The following is a 25182-nucleotide window of genomic DNA, read 5'->3' as shown; positions in this document are numbered from 1 at the left end:
GTTTTGATCTGTTCTTTCATTTGGGTCATGTTTCTTTGCCTCCTCATTTTGGCAGCCTCCCTGTGTTTGTTTCTATGTATTAGGTAGAGCTGCTTTTGCTCTGTGTCTTGGTAGTATGGCCTAATATTGTAGGTGTGCTATAGGGTCCAGTGGCACAGCCTCCCTGTCACCCAAGCTGGGTACTTGAGGTGCCCCCCTTTTGTGGGCTGAGTACACCCTCCTCTTGTAATTGAGCTTTGGTTGCTGTTGGGAGGTCAATGGGAGGGATTTACCCAGGCCAGTCAGCTGCAAGGACTGGCTGTGACAGCTTACCAACCTCTGTCCTCCATGGTGGATCAGCTGTGTGAGGGTGGGGTGGTGGTGCTCCAATGTAGTTTTTAGCTGTCCACTGGGTGCACAGGCTCTGGGTATTCTTGGGTGGTACAGGCCAAGGTCAGGCCCCACTTGTGTTTTGCCCAGGGCCACCATATATGAGCTGTACAGCAATCTGAGATGGCTGCCACTTGTGCTGGGCTTGGAGATTCCCAGGCAAGGCCAAACTGTGAATCTAGGATGGCTGCAGCTAGTGCTGGGCCTGGGGCTCACTGAAGCCAGCTGTTGCTTGTTTGATAGGATTTAGGAGTCAAGGCCAGCCATTCAAATGGAAAAGCAGCTTGGGTGGACCCATAAATTGGGTGGACCCATAAGTTGGGTGGGGCAGAGTCTCCCGGGATCTCCCTGGCAGGGCAAACAGTGTTAGCCAGGTTGATGGAGTCTCAGATGTGGCACCAGCCTGTGGGCTCTGTGGCTCTGCAGGGGGAGGGCTCAGAAAAGGGACAATGGCCTCTGCTCAGCCCAATGCCTGACACTTCAGCCTCTCCCAGTGTGCCACTTTTGCCCTCAAGCTGCCACCCAGGAGCTAGAGCTCAGAGGGAATGAGTCTGAGTAGGTAGGTGAGTCCATGTGTGGGCTCTTTAAGAGGAACTGCTTGGGGCTCCAGCAGTTCCTTCTGCTGACTCAATCTCCATTGGTTTTTGCAGCCAGAAGTTGTGGGGACTTCTCTTCCTGGCACTGGAACCCTGGGCTGAGGGTGCTGGTATGGGACTGGAATTCCTAGCTCTGTATCTGCACCCCTCCTACCAGTGTGAATGGATGTGGTTTCTTTAATTCTGTAGTTGTCAGACTTCCATTCAACTCGATTTCTGACAGTTCTGAGTAATGGTGGCTCTATATTTTAGTTGATGTGGTTGTGAGGAAGTGAGCTGTGTTTACCTATGCCGCCATCTTGAACGGAATCTGAATGTCATTCTTGTATTCTATAACCTCCCTAAGTTATTCTGGGTTTTTTTGTAGATTTCATCACATTTTCACACATATAATCGTGTCATCTATGAATAAAGACAGTTTTACTTCTCTTTTTTCAAACTGGGTGCGTTTTATATCTTTTTCTTGCTTGATTTTGCTGGCTAGAACCTCTTGTACAATATTGAAGAGAAGTACAGTAGATATCCTTGTCTTGTTTTTTATCTCAGGCAGCAGTTCCTCTTAAAGAGCCCACACATGGACTCACCTACCTACTCAGACTCATTCCCTCTGAGCTCATCTTGTTTTTAAACCTTCTTTTAAAATGTCTTTTTCAGAATGCCATAGTACTTCTTATTCTTGGGGCACAGCCTTTGATTGATGCATCAACTGATTGCCTCAGAGAGGGTTTGCTTCTTTGTGTGTGTTTGTTTTTTCTGTAAATCCTGAATTTACGTCCTGTGTGTCTCAGATTGTGCAAGCATCCCTGCACTGTAGTCGCTCATTTGTTTCTGCTGTGATCCTATTTCATTCTTAGTTTGGAACCTTACAATGAAGTGTCAGCTTGGGTTCCTGTACCACAAGTGCAGGGTGAATTTAGACCCCACCTCTCTGAATGGTGCAGGCCTTGGGTCCCATTTTCTGCGAGGGAATTCTCTCCATCACTAGGCCCAAGTGCAGTGCTTGCTCTTTCTCAGTTAGTGAACTGAGTGTTTGTTTCTATGTCCTGTTTCAAGTTTGGAGTACTGTTCGTGTTTCTTGAATTTATACCTAGTTCTAACTTGTGGGCTTGGCACAGGGCCTATGGCCTAGACTCCTTTGCAACTCCTGGGCGTTAAGGCATCTGTCTGGTTTAGATATTCCTGTTTATCGTTAGACTCTGTAATAGCCTTTTAAATCGGCTCCCCAGATTCCACTCTTACACTCCTAATAATTCATTCCCAACACAGTCATCATGTATTTGTTTTAGATTTTAGTGCCTATGTTGTCAGCTTCCTCTGGCATCCTTTCTGCTATTTAGTTACCCTGGCTTTTAATTTTCCCTAATGCCCAGACCTCGCACTCACCTCAGGGCCTATATCTTTGCTATTCCCTCTGTCTGGAAAGTTCTTCACCACCACTACCCCTTCCCTGTCATTGCTTGCTCATGTTTGGGATATTATCTCAGTTGCCGCTTCCGGAGAGAAGTCTTTCTTGACCCCTCAGATTGGCTTAGGTTTCCCTGTCCCTGTGTGTCTCATGGCATCCTCAGTTTTATTTTCATGGCATTTATCACAACTTCTCACTGGAATATGAACTGAGGGAAGGGACTTTGTTTTGTTCGTCAGTGTTGTTTCTAACATTGAGAAGAGTGCTTATACAAGTAGGTATTCAGAAAATGTTTAAGTAGATGAATATGTTCATCTGACCAATATCCTGCATTAGACCGTAAACTCTGAGAGGGTAGGACATTGTGGTTTGTTCATTAGAGTGTGTCCCAGGGCCTTGCACAGAATCTGGCATGTTATAGGTCCTCAATAAATAATTTGAGCACCTATATAAGAGATAAGGTTTTAAATAAGGATAGAGGCCAGATTGGGTTACTTCATAAAGAGTTTTATTTGTGTGCTGAGGACCTTAAAGTTGAGACACTGAGGGGTTTTAAGCAGGGGAGTGACATGAACAGGCTTACATTCAATCTACAGGGTCTGGAGGAAGTAAAGCCTGCTTGAGTGTGGTTGGCAGGGTAATAAGATGCACATAATAATTTATAGTTTTAATTTGAACATTTTCCCTACAACGTCATATGGTATGCTCGAGTGTGGTATTGTCATGCCTCAGAATTACATGCTTACAATTTTTTTAATAAAAGATTTTGTAATAAAACTGGGGGCGTTATTTGTGCCAGACCAGTAGAAGGGTCCCTTTAGGAATTACAGGGAGGATGGTTGGAACATTACAAAGCTATTGCTTTAATCCAAGGATGAGATTAAGTCCTGATATCAGGTAGCTGGAATGGAGGAGATTAATTCAAAGTAATTCAGAAACACGTTAAATGTGATTGGATTAAAATGAGGGAGTAAGTAAGGAGAAGGGTCTAACATCACTTTCTGAGTTTCTTGTCTGAGAGACTAATACCTCCTATTTTTAGTACTGTAAGAAGAAGGGTAGGTTTGGGAGTGGGTGAATTTAATTGAAATATTAATCTTTTAACATAGGAAACTTAATCCTGTATATGTCAATATAGAAAACCCGCCCACCTCCTTATTTTTTAGAAAATGATTTGAGTTAAGTGGTTCTTTCACTAGATGTGAGTTTCCTGTGGGTTAGTGAGGTGGAGATGATGTACATTAGGTAACTCAGAGCTCCGTTGAGAAGGTCTGGTCCTTGCCATTTCAATTAAAACAACCTGACACTTCCGATTTTTTGTATCTTAGGTTGTTTCAGCATGTTAGTCTCCAGCCTTTACAAAGCTGTTCTAGATTTTCCCCATGTTCACATACATTTTTCTCTCTTCTTTGTTTTCCTCAAAGGATTATTTAGTTTTTTTTTCTTTTATTTAGGGTTAATTTTCCTCAAAAGTTTCTACACATAGTTTGCAGAATCAAGTAGTTTTGTAATGTTCCTTAAATCTGGCCAAGGAGACAGAGGAGTTATAGGGAAAGAGTTTGACCCATGTCCAGGGAGTAGAGAGTAAAGTACTGTTTGGGAGGAGGGCACCTGCCCGAGGACCTATTCCCTGACAGGTTCCTAAAAGAGCTGTTGCTGCACGGGAGACTACTATTGGGAGATTCATTCATTTCAGGGGATATTTACTAGTACCGACTATGTGCCAGGCACTGAGCTAGATGCTCAGGATATCATGTTGAGCAACTGCGTGGGTTCCTATTTACATGGATTTACAGTCTAGCAGGAAAGACAACTTAACAAGAAGTTACAGTTTAATGTGAGTGCTATGATAGAGGTAGTAAGGGTTCTTCGGAAGCCTGTAGTTACAGGGGTGTCAAACTCATTTTCACCAGGGGCCACATCAGCCTTGCAGTTGCCTTCAAAGGGCCGAAATAATTTTAGGACTGTATAACTGTAACTACTCCTTAACTGTTAAGGAGTTGAAATTACATTTGACCCTTTGAAGGCAACCACGAGACTGATGTGGCCCCTGGTGAAAACGAGTTTTACACCCCCGCAGTGTAGTAAAAGCATTGGGTTAGTCTCAGACAGGGGTAGGGCTCAGAAGAGCACAAATTCTGGAGGTAGTGACATTTGAACAGAGACCTGACAGGTGAGCTGCAGTCAGCCAGGCAAAGAGAACAGGGGGAGAGTTCTGTGTTCAGCAGCCACCTGAAGTCAGTTTTACTGCAGGACTGCAATTTTTGAATGAGGATGGAAGAATTAGGTAAACGTGGATTCTCTGGGAAAATGACCTTAACTTATTTCATACTTTGCATAGGGTCTAAACTTTTTGCCCTCTAAACAGGAGAAAACCTTTTTCTCTCTTTGTATTGGATGGTTCACTGCTGTCAGGACCCCGAACCCAGATTGGTATTTCAGATCAGCCATATTATAGGTTAAATAGACTTTTGCCCACTGATCTTTTCTCTTAGTTACCCAAGTCTGAGTTACATGTATTACTCAGTGTTTGAGGCAGGACACATATTTTATTCTCTAAAATTTCTTCTCAGACTGATTATATTTGATTTCTTCTCAGTGCTTGCTGGCTAGTTAAAGGAGAAGAAAAAGAATAAGAAAAAATTGACAGTCTAGGAAAGTGAAAAAAAGTTTAATTAAGTTGCTGCTAAATAAAGTAGGATGTTTTAGTTATTTTGTGACATAGAGGATTAAGGCTTTTTTCCTTAAAATGTCTGTTGGACCTACTTATGCAAAGGAGAAAGTACACATTTCAGAGTAAGTTATGTTGACCTAAGGCTTCCGTATTCTTCCTATCCTGGCATACGTTCTGCCATTCTGCTGGGGCTGCTTAGTTCTGGGATCAGGTGTTTCAGCTTCTCTACAGAAGTTGAGCTTAACTATGTTTATAATCTGTGAACGTCAAATTCCTTTTTTTCTTCTGTGTGCTAGAACATTAAGTTCCTTGCCAGTGATCTAAAACAGGTAGAATTCTGTATCTCCTGATGCAAAAGATTTATTTTCTCTGAACTGAGCTCATGACATTTAAAAACGAAGAGACCTGCCCTGGCCAGGTGGCTCAGTTGCTTGGAGCATGGTCCTGTAAAGCAGAAGGCTGCAGGTCCGTCCCCAGTCGGGCCGTGTCTGGAAGGTAAACCAGTCGATGTTTCTCTTTCTCTCTCTGTCTCTCCATCTGTCTGTCTCTCTTTTGCTTGCTTGCTTGCTCTCAAATCAATAAACATATCCTCGAGTGAGGGTTAAAAAAATCTTTCAAAAAGATTTTCTATATAATAAAAATAAAGAGACCTTAGAAATGAAGAGACCTTAGCTTATAACCTATTAGTGATGATTATTCTAGTTCTGCTGCAGATATATACACAGTTAAAAACACTACAAATTAGTGTTTTGTTACAGAGGATGCACTATGACTGTCAGTTTCAAATTATTTAGTCATTTAAAAAATATTTATAATGTAAGTGAAATCATGCTAGTAAGCAGCAAGTCATTGACTGTGTGTGTGTTTATAAATAGAGGTGGTTCAGATGACACTCAGACTGGCATACACTTTGAAACACAATAATTATCACATTATAATTATATACATGTTAAATTAATCATAAATGTATCTTTTTACTATAGTCAAGTCACGTATTTTAGGTGGGGGGAAGAAGAAGGAACTGGGTGAGCATAATGATATTGTTTGATGTTATTTGGTTGGTACTATAGAGAGGCAGGCCGAATTTGACCTCCTGACATTTCAGGCCAGGGTCTCCAGGCATGTTGTCACAGTTTGCTACTGCTAAGGAACAGAACCACTCTAAACTTAACACAAAACTCTTATGGTTCTAGATGTTGGTGGGCTCAGCTAAGTTACTCTTGCATGAATTCTGTCATGCACTTCCTTCCAGACTTGCACTTGGGCAGGGAAGTCCAAATAGCTAAGAGCTGGGATAATCGTAGCTCCTTGGACATCTTTATTTCTATTTCTTTGTAGTCTCTCCAGCACAGGCACTTCGTGGTCGCCAGACTTCTTACATGGAGGCTTAGGGCTCCAAAAGCACTTGTTTTGAGTAAGAGAGCCAGGGAGAGTTGTATTGTGTTTTATGGCCTAATTCAGAATCAGTGTCATTTCCACTGCATTTTATTCACTAGAAACGAATCACTAAGTCCAACCCATGTTCCAAGGGAAGAGAACTACTTCATCTCTTGCTGGGAGAAGCGTGAAGAATATTCAGACATGTTTCAAAGTCACTTCTGTCTTCCCTCTGGCTACAAATTATTTACATCCCTCCTACATTCAAAACACACTTTCCCCTTCTCAAGGCCTCTAAGGTCGTATCTAGTTAGTACAGCATTGGGCTCAGGCTTGATGTCTAGGATCTTACCATCTAAATCAGGTCCAGGAGGAGATAAGGCTATTTGGGTATGGTTCCTTGAGTATAGCTCCTTGAGTACTATTGCTTTCACTTTAAAGACCTGAAAACTAGAGAGTCACATTATCTCCCCTATAACCCAGCCCACCCACTATGCAACAGTGGGCAGGCATAAGAGAACCACTATAGACACTCCTGTTTAAAAATTAAATTTATATATATATGGAACACAATAGTCACTAGCTCATAGCAATTCTGAAATCCAGCCAGGCACATACTACCAGTCCTCTGTTTAGCCCTGCTGCCTGGGAACCATTCTCCACAGCTCTCGCTTTTACCTCTGAATTATTCTCTTCCATAAAATGTATCCAGTGTTTGTAGCTGAGTCATTTTCTCAGCCTGTTTTCTGGCCATAGAAGTTTGAGTGTATGTATGGGGGCACGGGGATCAGGAGTCCCCCAAAAGCCTGTCTTCATTTTGTATTGTCTCTGTCCTTTTTAGTCTAAGATGACAATGTTTCTGAGCATGAAATTTTCTGAATCTTACTGCGGATTCACTCTATTAGATAAAAGCCACACTCGTGCATTGGTATCAACCCTTTTCTACCTTAGGCTCTGTAGAGGAGGAAAAAGTTTTCTTTGAACCTCTGAGGTCCAAGGATGGGTCTGAAAATTAAACTGACAAAAGACAGAGTAAAAGGAGAAAGCAGATAAATTTATTTATGTTTTATGTGACATAGAGCCTTCATAAGTAACTGAAGACCCTAAGAAAAGCTAAACCTGAGTACTTTTATGTTCTGTTTGATGAAGAGTGGACAGTTGTGAAGGAGTATGATAGGTTAACGAGTATGAATTAAGCGTATAAACTGGAGAAATTTGGCAGGGTCTCTCTGTTATGAATCTTCTCTGTGTGCCTTTGTCTTTGTAGATAGGATGTTACTTTGGTTTTAGGGAGGGCATATTTCACTTGAGGATTTTATTACTTGCTTCAGGGGAGAAGGGCCGGGGAAGGTCAGGGTGACCTTCCTGGTTCTGTTATTTGCTCAAGTTCCTTCAGCTTAAAATTTTCAATATGCCAAGGTGCCATACTTCAGGGTAGCATATCCTCAGCCCTATGAGCTCCCATTAAGACTTTTGTGGGACAACACCTTTAAGATACTTAGATGGCCTTTTATTTTGAAAGTATCTGTGAGGCACCACCTTAAGTCTCTTTGGAGTCTAAACTAGGGGTAGGCAAACTGACCAATGAGTTAACATTTGTTTTTGCATATGTGTTTAAAGGCTGTAAAAAAAGAAAAGTTTACTAGAGACTGTATATGGCACTCAAAGCCTAAAATATTATCTTTATATGATCTGTAGTCTTAACAAAAGTTTAATAAAAAAAATATTGATTTTAGAGAGAAGAAGGAAGAGAGAAGGAAGAGAGAGAGGGAAGGAAACATGGATTTGGTGTTTCATTTATTTATGTATTCATTGGTTGAGTCTTGGTATGTGCCTTGACCAGGGATTGAACCTGCAACCTTGGCATATCAGGATGATGGTCTAACCAATTGAACTACCTGGCCAAGGCCAAAAGTTTAATTTTTAGGCCATGTTTCTCTGTCTTGGATTTGATCTTTGCCCAGAAGGCATTTTTTAAAAAGATTTTACTTTTATTTATTTTTAGAGAGAGAAGGGAGGGAGAAAGAGAGGGAGAGAAACATCAGTGCTTCTCGCACACCTCGTACGGGGACCTGGCCTGCAAACCAGGCATGTGCCCTGACTGGGAACTGAACCAGTGGCCCTTTGGCCCACAGGCCAGGACTCAATCCATGAACCACACCAGCCAGGGCCCAGAAGGTATTTCTTTCTTTCTTTTTTTTTTAAGATTCTATTTATTTATTTTTAGAGAGGGAAGGGAGGAAGAAAGAGAGAGAGAGAGAAATATCAATGTGCAGTTGCTGGGGGCTGTGGCCTGCAACTCAGGCATGTGCCCTGACTGGGAATCGAACCTGTGATGCTTTGGTTCGCAGCCCGCGCTCAATCCACTGAGCTATGCCAGCCAGGGCAGCATTTCTTAATTTAAGTACCATCTTGCTATGTGGAGAAGCTGGGAATAAGAAACAGGTGTTTTTTTTTTTAATCTAACAAGTCCTTTGTTTGGTATTTCCTCTATAGTCTACTTGAAAATTATATAACTCCTTCTTTTTCTCATCTCTACCTACATTTTATGATACATAGCTAAACAACAACAACAATAAAAACCCCAACTGATTGACACTTTTGACATTCTGCCTGGAAATCTCACCCAGATTCATCATTTCATTTGTTATACTTTCTGTTTTCCACATTACTGCAGGTGACAGCATTGCTGAACTTTACACCATTATCTAGTAAGATTCTGCTTTCCTTCAGCTTCCAGTAACACTTGCCTTTAAACCAAGGAGCAGCAACCTGTTTCTGTCAAGGGCAATAATTAATATTTTAGGCTTCTGGGGCCATATGATCTCTGGCATACCCGTTCAGCTGTGCTCTCTTCTGTTACAGAAGAAAGCAGCCACAGACAATATGTAAATGGGGGTGGCTGTGTTCCAGTAAAACTTTATTTATAAAAACAGGCAGCAGAAAAAACAAAACCAAAAACAGGCAGCAGGTTGAATTTCACCAGGAGAGTGTGTTTGGTGGTTTTTAAATTTTTATTGACATCTTCCTTGAAGCTTTTCCTAACAGTGTTCTTAAGACCCTTCAGGCATTCACTAACACTTTCAAGGCCCTTCTTCTCCCTTTAAAGTTAAAAAAAATGTATTAATTTGAGAGAGACACACATGAATTTGTTCCACTTATTTATGCGTTCATTGGTTGATTCTTGTGTGTGCCCCGATGGGAGGTTTAACCTGCAGCCTTGGTGTATCAGGACGGCACTCTAACCAACTGAACTACCCGGCCAGGGCTTTTAAGGCCCTTTTTCCTCCTCCTGCCACCCAGTACCAAAGCCAAGCAATTTAATTTTTGTTATGGGGACCACCCACTTCCTACAACCCAGATCTATTTTGGTTATCTATTGCTGTGTAACACACCACACCAAATTGAGTGGTGTAAAAATTACACTCCTTTTTATCTTTTATGGGTCTGGTGTTTAGGCTTTGCTGAGGCAATTGTTTCTCAGGGTTTCTCATGAGGTTGCAATCAGGTAATAGCTGGGAATGGAATCATTTAAAAGACTTCCTCACCAAAGTCTCTTAGTGCAGTTGGAGGCAGCCTGGAGATGATTTCTCATTCACAAGTCTGATGGCTGGGCTGGGAAGACTCAAACAGCTGGCACTCCTCAAGCATCTAGCTCTCTGAGGTCTGGTCATAGTCTGTCCAGCATGAGGGTTTTAGGGAAGCTGGATATCTTCCATGGTGATTCAGGCTTCAAAGTTGCCTGACCTGGGAGAGTGCCAGGCAAAAGTTTTATCAGCTTCTGTGACCTAACTTCTGAGGTTGCTCAGTGTCATTTCTACTTCATTCTCTTTATTGGAAGGGGAACTAGACTCTGCCTTTTGATGGGAGTAGTATTAAAGAACCTACAAACATGTTCTAAAAAACAAAATGCCCCCTCTTGCCCCCACATATCAAAAAGTTTTGAAAGCTGAATGTAGTTGGGTCTTGCTTTGTTAGGGCAGGCTCACTCTCTTCCCTGTTCGTGTGGGTGCAGGTAGGAGATCGCCTCCCTTCATTTAATGTTCAAAAATGGATTTGTCAAGATGTCAAGAGCTGCGGAAGGAGACTCCACAGTAACAAATGCCTCTGGTCTTCAGTGGAGGTAGGACCTGGGAGGTTTGGACTTAACATTCTTTTTCCTTTTGTATAAAAGTAGGCACAGTGGTGCTTCCAACCCAAAAGAGAAGACAAACAAAGCAAACAGAATCTCACAAACTATTAAATGTTCTACCATTTATAGATTTGTTTGAGTTGATGAGGAACGTTTTTGCAAGGGCTAAAGAGTATGTGTGCCTGTTTGTCACTGTACTTCCCATTGAATCAGTTTAGTTAGCTTTCTTTTTTTTTTTTAAGGTTTCTGCTCTATTATTGTTTTTATTTTTTAAAGATAAAAATAAATTATTTTATTTTATTTATTTATTTTTTAGAGAGGGGAAGGGAGGGAGAAGGAGAGGGAGGGAATCATCAATGTGTGTTTGCCTCTCACACACCCCACACTGGGGACCTGGCCCTCAACCCAGGCATGTGCCCTGACTGGGAACCCAACCAGCAACCCTTTGCTTCACAGGCTGGCTCTCAGTCCACTGAGCCACACCAGCCAGGGCTAGTTTAGCTAGCTTTCTTAATGGCTGCAGCAGTACTTCTGAGGGAGTAGGTGATAGAAATAATTTAAAATCTGGGGACTCTAGAGCAGGTGGTAAAGCAGGTTATAAGAGACTTCAGATAGCATTGGGAATGGTGTCTAGAACTGCTTTACTCCCTGACCCCATCCAAAAAGATTTGGTTCACCTTATGTAGTGATCTGGCTCTGGAGAGTAAAATAATTGGTATTTTATGGTATGTGCTTTGTAGAGGCCATTGTGTTATTTTTTTTTCTTTTCTCTCTAGATCAGTGATTTTCAACCTTTTTCATCTCATGACACATAAACTAATTACTAAAATTCTGTGGCACAGCAAAAAATATATTTTTTTTGCCAATTTGATAAAAAATAGGTATAATTTTGATTCGTGCACACCAGATGGCTATTATTGTGTTGGCTGTTGTCATTTTGTATGACAGTCTAAGGGAAAAGAGGTCAGTGCCCCTGACTAAACAGTCAGGTATTGCACACAGGTTGAAAATCAGTGTTGTAGATAGAAGAAGGTGGCAGTGAATATGTTTTGCCTTATTTGTTTATGGTCATACAGGCAATGTGAATATTGCATTTTTATGTTGTTCCCATTTTGCTTCTTTCTTTACCCTTCTTTCCAGTTTTGTACACCAAACTAACTCTCTGATGATCTGAAGAAAGAAGATAGCTTAGTGAATAAGAAGTTGTAATAGAAATAACCACCTGCCATTAACTCTTCCCACTTCTAGAAAAAAGAAATACCTGTATTTAATCATTTACCTGTTTTATTTTTGTGGTATCCAGATGTATACATTGTTGAATTGGGAGTAGAGGGAAAAGTCTATTAACTTTTCTTTTAAATTATTTATTTACTTTATTTTACTTTTGAAATGCCAGATGGCAGAATTTTATGGTTTTATTAACACAAGTACAGTGTGCACATAAGCTCTCTGTTCTTTTTCTTCTCTGTGCAGCCTGGCATTGGGACCAGTGAGTCTGCTGGCCAGCTGGGCTGCTCTCTCCACTGTGGCTTTGTGGCTTCTTGAGGAGACACTGTGAACAGTCTCAGCATAGTAAGAGTTGTTGTACATCAGCAGCGCTTCAAGTGCCATGGCATCATTGATCAAGGATTTCCAAAAGCCGCTTGGCAGCATGTGCTTTGTTTTCTGGTTGCTCCCATAACCAATGCTGGGCATCAGTAGCTGGCCCTTGAATCTTCTGCTCACTCTATTTCCTCTGGGTTTCTACCAGTTATGCTTAATTTTGACATATTGGTCTGACTGGTGCCCAGTGAGCTGCTCCATCCTCTTTTTGACAATCTTGGGTTTCATGAGGGATCTGAGGGCAGCTATGGTGCTGAGTAGAAGGTGGTTGACCAATTCACTTTTTTAAAAATTGATTTTAGGAAGAGGGAGACACACACATACTCCCACACACATCCACTTGTTGTTCCACTTATTTATGCACGCATTGGCTGCTTCCTGTATGTGCCCTGAGCCAGGATTAAACCCACAACCTTAGCCTATCAGGATGAGGCCCCAACCAACTGAGCGGGCCAGGGCTCAGTTATTTTTTTTTATATGATATTTGAAAGATGATTTTACAGAGCTTTGATAGACCCCTACAAACACATGTTAATAATTTGTAATGGTATGAGAACCTCCAGAAGAATCAGAAAACACAGTTTTGGAGTAAGTTACATTCCCAAGGCGAAGGACAATTTATACCCATCTTTCACTACTGAAAATGGGGAAGACTTCTCACTACAGTTCTTTAACTTCAGTTGCAACTAGGAAGAGCTAACATCTCCTTTTGGAATTAGCATTCTGTACCTTTTTCAGTTGTTTATCTGCATTCTCTTTTCTCTTTCCTTCCAATTGACGCACGTTTGGTTTGGAGGGAGTAGGTGGGGAGAAGGAAGAGTTAACTTTTCATGCTTTCAGATCTGCTAGTGGTACTTAACTAATTTCAACTAGATGAAAATTTATCTTTTAGAATATTCAGTGTGTGATATGCTGCATGCATGATGCATTCATTTTAAGAATTATAGTAGCATTGATTTATGAATGACATGGATAGCAGATTATTTCCAGTCTAAAATCGCTCTGTTCATTTTTGGACAGAGTAATTACTTGCTAGAGCAATGGTTTTCTGGCATGTTATGAGCCATGAGAGTGGTTTGGGAGGATCTGAATGAATGCTGAGTATAAAGATCTTTAGTGCTACTTGATTTTATTCTTTCTTTCCTTGGAGTGTTGGCAGATTAGTTTGATCTTAAGAGAGGAGAAGAAAAAAGCTGCTTTGCGATTCCATAGAGACTAGTGGTATTGGAGACATTTTAAATTAGGGGCTTAGAAAGCCAGAAGATCTGAGCATTGATACGCTCTTTCTGCATGTATTAATGAATTTAAAATATGTTGTTCATTTAATGTTTAGTTTGTGTGTGGACTTCTGGTTTGGACTTCTTTAAACTATATGTATATATTGAATCAAATTATGCCCTTTCAACGGACATACAATATTTTGAAAAGAGACATTATTTTGAAAATAACAGATGTGGTGGTGTTTTTATGATTGTATAGATGTAACTGGCAGAAAAAATCTTTTGGATCAGAAAGATAATTTTTCAAATGTAGATTTTTAGTTCAGTATGAAAGTGTGCCTTCTATTTTATTGGTGAGTATAATTAAGAAAAATAATTCAGGTAAAAGATTCTTAGCATTTCTGAAATGATGAAGCTTCTGTTCTTAAGACAGTGCTTTTTTACATTATGCATCAGGAAAAAAGCAGCTGGAAATATCATTTGAAAGAATTCTTTTGTCAGTTACAGGCTCTTTCAAGAGCTACCAGCTTCAGCAATGACTGCTCTTAGAGTCTTAAAAATTTTGGAGCTTGGAAGAGACAAGACAACGTTTTGTCTGGCCTTCCTTAAATATATACATGAATGGAAAAGGATGTTTCCTTCCCTTGAGCTTTTACATTAAAATTTTCATTTTCCATGGTATTTACTTCATGAGTGAAATTCATTGTTAAAGGATTATTTAAAATAGGCAAAATTATTATTTTTGTACAAACATGAAATGAACACATGTAAAAGATATAATTGAACTCGTTAATTATTGAAAGAATCAGTAAGATATTAAAAGTAATTTAAAGGAAAATTCAAAGTACTATACATATATAGCATCAAGAATGCTGAAATGTATTTGCAGATTGACATAAAACTGTTTTTTTCCACTTGACATTCTTCCCTTCACTGGACAGAATCTATTTGATTGTGTATAGACAAGAATCCTTTGCATTGCTCCCAGTCAGTTATCTACAACTTACAGATATAAAATAGCTCAAACATCACAAAGGATGCAAACCCCGTAGAATCAGATAACTAGGAAGGGTGCATGTTACACAGGACCAGTTTCTTCATTGGAGATGCTCAGTGATCTTTTTGGTTCATTTCAAAGTCTTTTACAGTTTTCTCCACCATAAAAGGTCAAAATAAATGGGTCTGTAATCTGATTTTTGATGTTTGTTAGTCTTTTTTTTATAAGTATATTTTATTGATTATGCTATTACAGTTGTCCCAACTTTTTTCTCCCCTTTATCCCCCTCTGCCCTGCACCCTCGACCCCTCAGCATTCTCCTGTCCCTTTAATTCATGTCCATGGGTCATACATGTAAGTTCTTTGGCTTCTCCATTTCCTATACTGTTCTTAACCTCCCCTGTCTATTTTGTACCTCCCAATTTATCCTTCGTATTCCCTGTACCTTTTCCCCTATTTTTCCCCCACCAGTTCCCCGCTGGTAACCCTCTGTGTGATCTCCATTTCTGTGGTTCTTTTCCTGTTCTAGTTGTTTGCTTAGTTTGTTTTTGTTTTCTTAGGTTCAGTTGTTGATAGTTGTTTGTTGTCATTTTACTGTTTTGTTCCTAGTTTTGATTTTCCTTTTTTTATAAGTCCCTATAACATTTCATATAATAAGGGCTTGGTGATGATGAACTCCTTTAACTTGACCTTATCTGGGAATCATTTTGTCTGCCCTTCCATTCTAAATGATAGCTTTGCTGGGTAGAGTAATCTGGGATGAAGGTCCTTGCCTTTCATGACTTCGAATACTTTCTTTCCAGCCCCTTCTTGCCTATAAGGATTCTTTGGAGAAATCAGCTGATTGTCTTATGGGAACTCCTTTGTAGGTAACTGTCTCCTTTCCTCTTGTTGCTTTTAAGATTCTCTCCTACCTTTAATCTTGGGTGATTTAATTATGATGTGTCTTGGTGTATTCTTTCCTGGGTCCAATTTCTTTGGGACTCTCTGAGCTTCCTGGACTTCCTGGAAGTCTGTTTCCTTCACCAGATTGGAGAAGTTTTCCTTCATTATTTTTTCAAATAAGTTTTCAATTTCTTGTTCTTCCTCTTCTTCTGGCACCTCTATGATTAAGATGTTGGAGCATTTAATGTCCCAGAGGTTCCTAAACCTCTCCTCATTTATTTGAATTCTTGTTTCTTCATTCTGTTCTGGTTGAATGTTTATTTTTTCCTTCTACTCAAAATCGTTGATTTGAGGAAAATTGGTTTCCTTCCCATCACTGTTGTTCCCTGTATATTTTTCTTTATTTCACTTTGCATAGCCTTCACTCTTTCCTCTATTTTGCAAACATACTGAACCATTTCTGTGAGCATCCTGATTACCAGTGTTTTGAACTCTGCATCTGATAGGTTGGCGATCTCTTCATCACTTGGTTGTATTTTTTCTGGGGGTTTGATCTGTTCTTTCATTTGGGCCATATTTTTTGTCGTGGTGCACCCGTTAACTGAGTAAGGCACAGAGTCTTAGGTATTCACCAGGGCAGGGCCACCCACATGGCTGTGTTGTGGTGCTGTATGTGGGGGAGGGGTCCAAGAGGGAATAATGCCACTTGCTTAGCTTTCATCTGGCTTTCAGTCACTTCCCCCGCTTCCCACAAGCAACTTGGGCCCTTCTGGTGCTGATTCCCAGGTGGGTAGGTTTGTATACATTCTAGGACCCTGTGGATCTCTCCAGTGGACTCTCCTGTGAGGCTGGGAGTTTCTCCCGCCACTGTAACTCTCACAGATTTTTACAGCCAAAGGTTTTGAGGCTTTCTTTTCCCAAGCTGGAGCCCTGGGTTGTGTGGTCTGTCTCACTCCCCAGTTGTTCCCCTCCCCCCTTTATCTGCACATAAATGTGGGACTGCCTGGCCCACCACCTGCCGCCTTGTCTGCCCTGGTCCTTCAGCCACCGTCTTGCTGTGTGTCTTCTCTGCCCCAGCTGCCTGTCTCTACCCCTCCTACCGGTCTGAATGAATGTTTCTTCTTTAACTCCTTGGTTGTTGGACTTCTATGCAGTTGTGTTTTCTGGCAGTTCTGATTATTTTTTGTTTTTAAATTTGTTGTTGTCCTTCTTTTGGTTGTGCAAGGAGGCAAAATCTATCTACCTATGCCTCCATCTTGGCCAAAAGTACAATGTCTGTTAGTCTTAGGTCCTTATTAGTGTTTGTTGTAAATAAAATGTTTTCAAAATGAAAGAAAAGTAAGTTATTCTTAGATGGATGTTTTCTGTTATTTTAATTGGCATTAGAACACTTCCTCAGATTAGTGTTTGAATATTAAACAGAGACTTAAACTGTAGCTTCATATGGTTAGGTAGCAAGTTCTGTAACACTACCCTTGAGTTACTATTTTGTAGAAAGTTAATTAGTAAAGAACAGTAGTAATAATTTGAAAGGAAGAGAAGCTGTCCTTCCCAACTTTAGTCCTTAAGAGTACATATTAATTTATTATAACTTTAGTATCTTCCTCATGAAAATCCTTTTTACCAAGGAGTTGAACCTAGGGAGAAGAGAGTATAGGGTTGGCATTTTCTGCTCCAAATTCATACTTATTTTAACTGGACATTTGCTGCTTCATAGTATGTTTATTTTCCTCAGATTTCTTCCCTTGCATATCCCTGATTTTGAAGCACCAGTGTGGTATTGTGGAAAGAAATAGAATTTGTAGTCTTGTAGACCTGAGTTTGAATCATCACCCTACCACTCACCTGCTCTTTTATCTTGGGAAATTCTTATAATCCCAAGTTCTTCAATTAAATGAATAATAATTACCAAACAAAATTATATGAAATTTGTGTATCGAGGATGTGCTGGTGCCTGGCATGTATTAGGCAGTAAAGGTTAGTTCTCTTACGTATTCATTCCTTCAGGCCCTCAAGCCTTCCTGCTTTCTTCCCTGTTTTCAGTCCCGAAAGAATTGCAGTCATTTGGTATGACCTCCCTTATCTTCCCTGTTCTATCTCTGTATTTCTTCTTATCTTTTTTTCTGGTTTCAGAAGTACCTTACTTTTATCTTGCAGCATTCTTGTGAGGATTAAACAAGGTAATGTGTATAAAATAGCTTAGTACATTTCCTGGCACATACTAAGTATTAAATAAAGATTAATTGAGCCTGGCCAGCTGGCTCAGTTGGTTAAAATGTTTGTGAGTTCGATTTCTGATCAGGGCACATATCTAGGTTGTGGGTTTGACCTCCATCAGGATGTGTGTTCTCTCTCTTGATCTCTCCCTTTCTCCCCCTCATTCTTTCCTTTCTCTCTAAACATATCTTTCCGTGAGGATTAAAAAAAAAAAAAAAGATTAAGCCCTGGCTGGTGTGGCTCAGTGGAGTGAGTGCTGGCCTGCAAAACAAAGGGTCCCTGGTTTGATTCCCCTTCAGGGTGCATGCCTGGGTTGTGGGTCAGATCCCTAGTGGGGAGTGTGTGAGAGGCGACTGCACATTGATGTTTCTTCCTCTCTTTCTCTTTTCCTTTCCCTCTCTCTAAAAATAAATAAAATCTTTTAAAAAATACTGTGTTTTATAGAAAGTTTAACTTTCAAGGAAAATTTATTAGCAAAATCATCTTTCTATTTATTATCAGACCATTGCTTTTCCATTTCAGTGATACTCAGACCTTGGTTCTTGAGCCCCATGTAGGCATCTCAACAGCCATCTTCTTCTAAGACCTCCATTACATTCAATATTAACTAGGTTACGAAACCAGAAAAGGTGGCCTTTGCGCTGCCTGTCACTACCAGAACCGATTAGTAGAGACAAGGATGGGATCTTTATGGGTGCTTTATTCATAATCTGACAGTCTGAGAAGACAGCAGGTTATATACCCTAAAAACTATCTTAACATCTCTTCTGAAGCTGACCTTTTTCTAAAGAGCAGGAAAGGGTAGGTAATGGGTTTGGGAAAAGGTTAATTAGATAAGAGTTACAGTCAGGCTGTGATTTTCCTAGTATTTCTTTATCAATTGGTCAACAATTCCTTACCTGCATCACAGATGTTCCCTCCCTGGAACACAGTGGCTCACATACCATCTCCATTGCTTGCAGACGCCTTGGTGCACAAAGGTTGAATTGCTTGTTGACCTCTTGGAGTCATTGCATTCCAGTTCCTGAGCACACTTTCCACATCAACTATGACTGAAGCTAAACTATTTAACTCCTAAATTCCCCTAATAATTATGCCACAATAGGGTAACCATACTGCTCTTTTGGTTAATGATAATTAATACAGCACCAAAGGCATATTCTTTTACTTTTTATTTTTTAAAATATTTCATTTGTTTTTAGAGAAGGGGGGGAGAGTGGGAGAGAAACATCAATGTATGAGAGAAACATCAGTTGGTTGCCTCCTGCACACTCCTAACTGGGGACCTGGCCTACAACCCAGTCATGTGTCCTGACTGGGAATCGAACCTGAGACCTTTTGGTTAGCAGGGTGACACTCAGTCCGCTGAGCCACACTAGCCAGGGTGGCATATTCTTTTAAATACTTCAGTCCCAGTTTTGGTCAGTTGATTTCTCTTTTGTCATTTTAATAAGTAGACTTGTTTGCAGTTAGTATTTTTGCTTTAGCTGTCTAGTATATAATATTAATTTGCCAAAAGTTATTACAAGCTTTCTTTGATTATAGAAGTTTTCTTATCTATTACTATTCTATCTTATATAGTTTACTGTTAATTGAAAAAGTTGGTTAAAGCAGGAGCTAAAAATGATACATACATACCATAAGCATTTTATTTCAGCTTAAAAAAATACACATTTATTCACCATCCTTATGATGTATTAAATATGAGTCTGCTGATTAGAGTTCTTCATCTTTTTGGCATTAATTACACCCTGTGATGTATTGCTTGAAACTTCCAATTACAGCTTTTCTAAGTGGAGTGAGAACTCTTAGTTACTTGAAGCAATGAGTATGGATTCCTCCTAGATTTTAAATTTTCCCCAAGCTTATTTATGTTTCTCACCACACCTAAATTGAAGAGTTTTTCAAGTGATTTGTATTTAGTCTTCCAGAGCCTTCAACTTAGTTTTCAAAGAAATAGCAACTTTTTACATTCATAGTTTATTATTTAGTATTTCAGTATAATTATGTAATTGCAGTTGTGGGCATGACTGGCACTGAGTAGGTCTGAGAACTAATACATCAGATCAGCGTAGAATAGTGGGGGCAGAAAAGCCCCCATGTCAGTGTTGCCTGTTAGCTAGCCATGTTCACCCAGGGGTACAGGCTGTGCATGGTAAGGGGAGTGGAAAATATCAGGTAAACTGTTACATTAAGCGGTAAAAGGATGTCTAGCCTATTTGGTCAACTTTTGTATGTAATATATACAGAGTGAAGTGCAAAATCCGTAAGAGTACAATTTGATGAATTTTTACCAGTGAACACACCCATATAACCATTACGCAGATCATGGTAATGGGACGTTCCCAGGATCCTAGAAGCCCCCCTGTGCCCTGACCCAGTTTCTCTCCCACCACGATTCTGACTTCTGTTACCATAGACAATTTTATTGGTTTATGACCTTTATATAAATGGAGTCATATAGCATGTATTCTTTTACACCTGACGTTTTTCATTGAGCATTGTTTTTGAAATTCATCCATGTTCATTGGTAGCTTTCTCTTCCACTGTGGTACAATACTTTCTGTGAATATACCACAGTTTGTTTATCCATTCTGTCATTCATAGATTTTTTTCTAGTTTTGGACTCTTACAAATAATGCTGCTAGAAGCATTCTTGTACACATTTTTGGTGCACATATACATACATTTTTGTTGGGCATATACTTTGGAGTGGAACATCTGGGTCAGAGGATGTGCTTATGTTCTACTAGCAATGTGTGGGACCAGTTACTCCATATTCATCTATGGCCCTTTTAAAAAAGCTTTATTATGTACTTTTGTCATTTCATCTATGTTGTGCATTTGGTTTCAAAAAATATTACGTGGAAGGTTCCTGAACCCACCATCTAACCTAAGAAGTTTAATACTGAATATTGACAATATCTTACATATTCTTCTCTCTAATGTCCCCTTGGCTTTCATGGTAAATGCTATTCTAAATTTATTTTTTACACTTTTCATTGCCTTTTCAAATAATAGTTTTATCTGTTAGATGTGTCTGAATAATATATTGTTCAGTATTAGTTGTATTTGTATATAATCTAGAAATTGACTTTTCTTTTTTTATGCTTAACATTATATCCCTGAGATTTATCCATATTGTTAGACAGAGTTGTAGTTGACTCATTTTCTCTGTAGTGTAATACATCATTTAGTGAATACATCACAATTTATTCATTTTCCTGTCAGTGATATTTAGGTTGTTTCCATTTCTTACTGTTAAGAATGATTTCCACGTGTTTTTCCATGATAAGAATTTCTCTTAGTACTTAATGTAATTTCTGGGTCATAGGATTGATAAGTGTTTTACTTTACAAAATTACTCCTGTACTCCAAAGAGGTTATACCAGTTTACATTCCTACCAGCAGCAGATCAAAGATGAGATTGTTTTCATTATGAGAGAATTTGAGATTACAATTTCAATTACTTTTAGAGACATAGGGTTATTTAGATTTTCTATTTTTGTGTGTGCCTATTCAGTAACTTTTATTTTTCAAGGAATTCTCTAAATTTTCAAATGTACTTACATAACATTTTTATATTATACTTTTGTCGAAGAATCTGTACTGATTCTTTAAAAAAAATTATTTATTTATTTTTAGAGAGATGAGAAGGGAGGGAGAAAGAGAGAGAGAGAAACATTGATATGTGAGAGAAACATGGATCGGTTGCCTGTCACACAGCCCCAACCTGGGACCTGGCCCAAAACTCAGGGATGTGCCCTGACTGGGAATTGAATCAGCAACTTTTCAGTCTGTGGGATGACGTCCAACCCACTGAGCTACACTAGTCAGGCCTATACTGATTCTTTAAAAAAAAAAAAAAGTCTTGGTATTGGTATTTATGCTTTATTTCATTCTCCTTGATCAGTATTTCTAGGGATTTTTTTGCTGGGTCAAGAAATCAACTTTTCTTTTATATTTTTATCTTATTGCATTAAATTTTTAAAAATTATGGCAAAATACAGATACCATAAAATTGACTACTTTAAAGTATACAGTTCAGTTACATTGAGTACATGCAGATTGTTGTGCAACTATCACTGATTTCATCTCCAGAATCTTTTAATCTTCCCAAACTGAAACCGTACCCACTAAACACTTAATTCCTCATTCTCCTCTCCCCACAACCCCTGGCAACTACCATTCTACTTTGTATGATTTTGACAATTCTGAGTACCTGGTAGAAGTGGAATCATGCAGTGATTGTCTTTTTGTGACAGGCTCATTTCACTTAACGTGTCCTCAAGGTTTATCCATGTTTTAGCATGTCTCAGAATTTTCTTCCTTTTTAAGGCTGAATAATAGTTCATCTTTCATAATTTTTTTTTGACTGCCCTAAGTTGTTTATTAGGTAAGAATTTTACAAACATTACTTATATTAGTGGTAATTGTGGAGCTGGAAAGTGTTGCGCCTTCTCCAAGCGAGAACCACCAATAGTGTGGTGGAACTTGTGCCCTTTCCAAGGCCATGGCTCTTGGGGCCCACAGGTGTCAGCGCTCACATCTCCTCAGGCTTGTGGACTGTTTGGTGATCCAGTGGGTGTCAGAATTCCTTCTGACAGTGTTACGGAATGGCTCAGTGAGGATAACCTCAAAGAATTTGTATGTATGTGGAATCTTCCCCAACCCGGTAAGAATTCAGGACTCTCAGAACCACGCAGTGGCGTCCAGCTCGCTCCTCGACCACAGAAAAGGCTTTCAGCAAACTGTAGCTGGTTACCACCATGGGGGGCAGGCTTACCATGGGTTGCACCCTTAGGAGCTTGGCATTTGTGGCCACCGCAACAGCCACAAATGTGATACATTGCGTAACCTTCCCTGGCCTTGTATCCCAGCCTGCCCTTCATGTGGGGCTGGGTGAGGGCGAGTATTGCCAGCAGTGTACCCTGAGAAGAAGCACATTGGATACTTCTTCCTCCATAGCTCCTGGATGTACTTGTAAGTGCCCACCTTTGCTTATCCAATGGCTGTGGCCAGAAGGAAAAGCTGATAATTTTTTATTACAAACATTGACACATAGTAGATTCACATTAAATACTTATTAGTTGGTCAGTTAGTAATGTTTGTAAAGTTACCTGGGATGTTATAAATCACTTTCTATGTGCATGGAATCTCCCTTTATGGGTTGGAATACATGAATGATGTTGCTTTTAGCTTTTAATTAGCTTGTTTTGTTTTTCCCTGTCTCCATTCCTTTGAGCTGCTTATGCCTCTGTGCTTTGGGGAGATGGGAGGAATGGGGTTTATGTATGTGTGTGAGATGAGGATGAACTGATCAGTATTGTTGAACATAGTTATTGGAGAATTTATATAGTTGAGGATAATTTGGCTTGATTGGGTTTGGGAAAGAGCCACCTGCGTGAGGAGGAGGATACAGACAACTCGAACCACCCAGCCAGCAGTGAAACAGGAAGAGACAAGCACATGTATTCCTTCCGTCCTCCTTTTGAGCCCCCTCTACTCCCACACTTACGGCTACCACTGATGACTAATGTGGAGCAGTTTAGAGGGGCCTGTACCTTTTAATAGTAGTGCTATCACTACTGTTGTGGTATAAAGAAGAGTTATGGTATCACATAGTTTCTGATTTTCCACTTAAATTGTATTTTACATTTTCAGAATTCTTTTTGGTTCCAATTTCCAATTCCGTATTGTTTCAATTCAAGGTTTTTATTAACAAAAAATAATTTATTGTTTTTTCTAAGTGAAAATTTTATTTTCTAAAATAAAGTTTATGATGATCAGATCTTATAATTATAGGAGAGATTTTAGATTAGAGTGGCATATGGATCAAAAAGTGCCAATGAATAGACATTTGTTGAGGAAACAGTCTTGGAAAGGCCTCACATTCCCCTTTTTTGACCTAAGGAAATGTTTTTTTTGGTTTCTAACTATTTATAGAATGTATCAGTTCATTAATTTGAGTCTCTCCTTTTTTTATTACTTTATAAAGCTAATGAGAATGATATTTATTGGCTAACTGATGATTTTGTAGGATAAGAGTTTTGATTACTTTCTTACAACCAAAACTCTTTAAAAATCAGAAAAAAATTTTACTTGGCACTTCCCATTTTCTTGTTTTTGGTTAGAGAGCGTTTTGTAGATTTTTTTTTAAGATTTTATGTATTTTTGGAGAGGGGAAGGGAGGGAGAAAGAGAAGGAAACATCAATGTGTGGTTGCCTTTTGCGTGCCTGCTGGGGACCTGACCCACAACCCAGGCATGAGCCCTGACTGGGAATCGAACCGTCAACCCTTTAGTTCTCAGGCTGGCACTCAATCCATTGAGTCACACCAGTCAGGGCCTTGTCTTGTAGGTCTTAATGACATATTTCTTGAACTTATTGATTGGTTTAAAAAATTTTCATTTATCGAATTGAAAGAGAGGGCAGGAAAGGGGGAGAGAGAGCGAAACATTCATTTTGTTATTCGACCTATTTATGCATTCATTGGTTGATTCTTTTATGTGCCCTGACCAGAGATGGAACCTGCGGCCTTGGTGTATTGGTTTGACACCTAACCAGCTGAGCTGTCTGGCCAGGGCTTGTTCATTGGGTTTCTGAGTTGGAGCAAATATTTGGAATCAATGGAGGGTTTTCAGTTTTGATTTAATTTACTGGGAAGGAGTCTGTTAAAAAAAGGTATTAAAACTTTTTGACCTGGCTGGCGTAGCTCAGTGGATTGAGCTTGGGCTGCGAACCAGGCATTGCAGGTTCGATTCCCAGCCAGGGCACATACCTGGGTTGCAGGCCATGGTCCCCAGCAACCGCACATTGACGTTTCTCTTTGTCTCCCTCTCCCTCTCTCTTTCTCCCTCCCTTCCCTCTCTAAAAATAAATAAATAAATCTTTAAAAAAAAACTTTTTGAACAGATAAGCTGTTTATACAGTTCCGGTACCAAAAAAAAAAGGCAGATGGAAAGGTGCCTTTGTCTCCTATTATTAAGTTTGCATTCCTCAGTAGATCACTGTTGTTGCTGGTTTCTTGTTTATCCTTCCAGATACACAACATGTATATGTATATAAATGAGTATATCTATATTCTCCTCCCCCTCATACTCATTTAAAAATATGTCTTACTATATCAATATACAGAAAACTTTCTCTTGTCTCAAAAATATTTGCATAGTATCTCCTTGTGTGGATGAACCATCATTTATTAAATTACTGTCCTCTTGATGTACAATTAGGTTGTTTCCAATCTTTTGCTCTTATAAATAATATTGGATAACTTTGAACACATCAGTTCACACATTTGCAAATGTGTTTATAGGGTAAATTCCTACAAATTGTCTTGTTGTGTCAAACAGAATATGCATTTTTAACTTTGATAACTAATATTTAGTTGTCTTCCATAGGTATTATATAGATTTACACTCTCACTTAGATATGAGGGGGCCTGTTTTTCTGTAGCCTTTCTACCAATGTGTGATCATTTTGGATATTTGCCAGTCTGAGGGTGAAAAATTGTGTCTTAGTAGTTTTAATTTGCATGAAATAGGTTAAAGTATTTTTTTGTTTAAGTATACACATACACAGTATAAGAAGTCAAATAATATAAGGCCTATAATAATTCATTTAAAAAACCCTCCTCTGCTCTCCCCTCTCAATTCTATATTCTAGCTTTCCATGGGTAATCATAAACATTTCTTCTAGTATTAATCTC

The 25182-nt window shown here is 39.4% G+C and overlaps 1 protein-coding gene across 5 annotated transcripts in view; it reads left to right on the top strand.

The window, feature by feature from the left end:
• SPATS2 (spermatogenesis associated serine rich 2) overlaps positions 1-25182 on the top strand; it is a 108315-nt gene that overhangs the window by 21603 nt on the left and 61530 nt on the right. Inside the window, exon 2 of one of the 5 annotated variants that reach the window (XM_045829344.1) lies at positions 10437-10544. The exons of the other annotated variants lie outside the window; for them this stretch is intronic. The gene's annotated coding sequence lies outside the window, so the exon portion shown is untranslated. The remainder of the gene's footprint in view (positions 1-10436; positions 10545-25182) is intronic. 5 annotated transcript variants of the gene reach the window in all.

The sequence above is a fragment of the Phyllostomus hastatus genome, unplaced genomic scaffold (assembly GCF_019186645.2).
Source record: "Phyllostomus hastatus isolate PE091 unplaced genomic scaffold, TTU_PhHast_1.1 phas_scaffold_93, whole genome shotgun sequence".
NCBI classification, from domain to species: domain Eukaryota; kingdom Metazoa; phylum Chordata; class Mammalia; order Chiroptera; family Phyllostomidae; genus Phyllostomus; species Phyllostomus hastatus.
This window is presented reverse-complemented; position numbering and strand designations above follow the sequence as displayed.